The sequence below is a fragment of the Myotis brandtii genome, unplaced genomic scaffold (genome assembly GCF_000412655.1).
Source record: "Myotis brandtii unplaced genomic scaffold, ASM41265v1 scaffold157, whole genome shotgun sequence".
NCBI classification, from domain to species: domain Eukaryota; kingdom Metazoa; phylum Chordata; class Mammalia; order Chiroptera; family Vespertilionidae; genus Myotis; species Myotis brandtii.
The window spans coordinates 5,079,190-5,081,661 of record NW_005355708.1 but is presented as its reverse complement, the minus strand read 5'-3'; the positions used below and the strand labels follow the sequence as shown (position 1 = coordinate 5,081,661).

General features: G+C 51.1%; 1 pseudogene; it reads left to right on the top strand.

Annotated features, from left to right (window-relative positions):
- The first annotated feature begins 1,195 nt into the window (after positions 1–1,195).
- Positions 1,196–2,160, top strand: LOC102249991 (annotated as a pseudogene).
- The last annotated feature ends 312 nt before the right edge of the window (positions 2,161–2,472 follow it).

The following is a 2,472-nucleotide window of genomic DNA, read 5'->3' as shown; positions in this document are numbered from 1 at the left end:
CAGGCACCCATGAGGATGGATTCATTTTGAAGGCAGAGCAGGTAGCTTTGCTTTTGAATCCGGTGTGGGGTGTAGAAGAGCATTGCCAAGGATGACCCCGAGTTTTGGGCTTAGGAAACCAGTAGAGTTGAGGGGCTGGAGTCCTGGAGCGGGAGAGGCACGGGCCTGAGGGCGCCTGTCACCACAGGCAGCACTGGGACTCCGAAAGGAGGCGCTGTTATTCCGTAGGTTCCAACACATTGGCCTTTTGATTTGAATTCTAACCCTCCCATGTTGCAGACTTCTCACAGCGTAGGTCTCCTCGGCCTGTCTCTGGGGAGCTGCGAGCGAAGACTGATTGGAACAGACCTGACTCACTTAAGGTGCTGGGAATGCATTTGATCCTTCCCTTTCCTCTTCCTTCCTGACCTTCCACCTGAGGCGGCTCTGAGCCAGGAGCCCAGGAGAGGGGACTGTTGCGGGAGTGCTGGGCTGGGGCTGGGCATTGGTCCCAGCGTCTTAGTCCTGCAGTGGGGGGAGAAGACGGGGATGTGCTAAGCTCCCGAGCCTGACCTGTGGGCAGCCTGGGTTGGTGCCTCTACCTTCTCTGGGGGCAGGAGGACTGATGCCTCCACATTTGGGGTTGGCAGAGGATGATCTCTGAGCCAGTCCTCCCCAAACCAGTGGGAGATTCTAGGAAGTCTTTAATTACTGCCTCAGAGTGGATGCTAGGTTAATGCGATGATTCGAAAGGTATGTTTTTCAATTACATTTAACGGAAAGATTTATAGTCAAGTAAAATATAATTAGGAGGCTGCCAGCAGACAGGCCTCCTGAGAGGAAGAAAGAGAGATGAGACAGACCCCTAATGGGGCAGGTTGGAGCCCAGGCTACGGGACCAGCTTACCCCACCCCCCTTGGAAGATGTCAAAGCACTCATCAGTTCAGCCATTCAAACACATGGATGAAGTAGCTGCTCCATACTGGGCCCAGCCTTTTCTATGGGAACCGAACAAATACTGCATTCCCCACCCTCAGAGAGCTTACAGACCAGCAGGAGGGAGTCAGGGACCAGATCCAGCTGGTAAGGAGTTTGGGTTTTATTCTATGTGCTAAGGAAGCCAGTACAGAGTTTAAACCAGGTAGTGAAAGGCCTGGCTTATACGGGTTTTGTTGTTGTTGTTGTTGTTTGGCTTATACGTGAAAGGCCTGGCTTATACGGGTTTTGTTGTTGTTGTTTTTTGGCTTATACATGTAAAAGCTTACCTAGATGCTACGGGAGAATGAATCAGAGGAGGTTAGAGCAGAGACTCAGATGAGAGGTGATGTGACCTGGCATAGGGGGGAAGCACTAAGAAAGGAGAGAAGGGTCTGGACTTGGGGTACATACTGGAGAGAGAACCAGTGGTTCTTGGTGAGAGAGTCGAGTCGTTATGGAGAGAGAGGGAGAACTGAAGCCCGATGCCCAGGTTTTGGACTTGAGCAGCTAACCTGGTGCTGCTATCTATTGAAAGGGGGGAGCCAAGGGAAGAAATAGGTGGAAAGACATGTGGAGAAGGTGTTCAGACTTGGGACCTTTCCGGACTTGTGGACCAGGAGGCACCATCATGGGAGTCCACATCCTTCACAAGAAAGACCAAAAGGTTCAGCGCAAGGAGCCCAAGAGCCAGATGACTACCTGAGGCTGTTGGCCAAGCTGTACAGGTTTCTGGCCAAAGGAACCAACCCCACCTTCAACCAAGTGGTGCTGAAGAGGTTGCTCATGAGTGGCACCAACTGGCTGCCTCTGTCCCTTTCCTAGAAAACAAAGCTTCGTGGCCGGGAAGGCAAAACTGCTGTGATTGTAGGGACTGTAACAGATGATGTGCGTGTCCGGGAGCCCCCCCAGCCGCATCCTCAAGGCCAAGGTCCTCACCTTCGACCAGCTGGCCCTGGACTCCCCTAAGGGCTGTGGCACTGTCCTGCTTGCTGGTCCTCAGAAGGGCTGAGAGGGGTACACGCATTTTGGCAAGGTCCCCGGAACCCCTCACAGCCGCACCAAACCCTATGGAAGCTCCAAGGGCTGGAACTTCGAGCATGCGAGAGGCCAAGGGGTGAGCCAAGGCTACAAAAACCAATCCCAGATCCTACCTTGTTATTAAAAATGTTTGGATGCTGAAATAAAAGGAGTTCAGACTTGGAATGGAGACCCTCTAGGGCAGTGGTTCTCAACCTGTGGGTCGCGACCCCTTTGGGGGTCGAACAACCCTTTCACAGGGGTCGCCTAAGACCATCGGGAAACACATATGTAATTACATATTGTTTTTGTGATGAATCACTATGCTTTAATTATGTTCAATTTGTAACAATGAAAATACATCCTGCATATCAGATATTTACATTACGATTCATAACAGTAGCAAAATTACAGTTATGAAGTAGCAACGAAAATAACTTTATGGTTGGGGGTCACCACAACATGAGGAACTGTATTAAAGGGTCGCAGCATTTGGA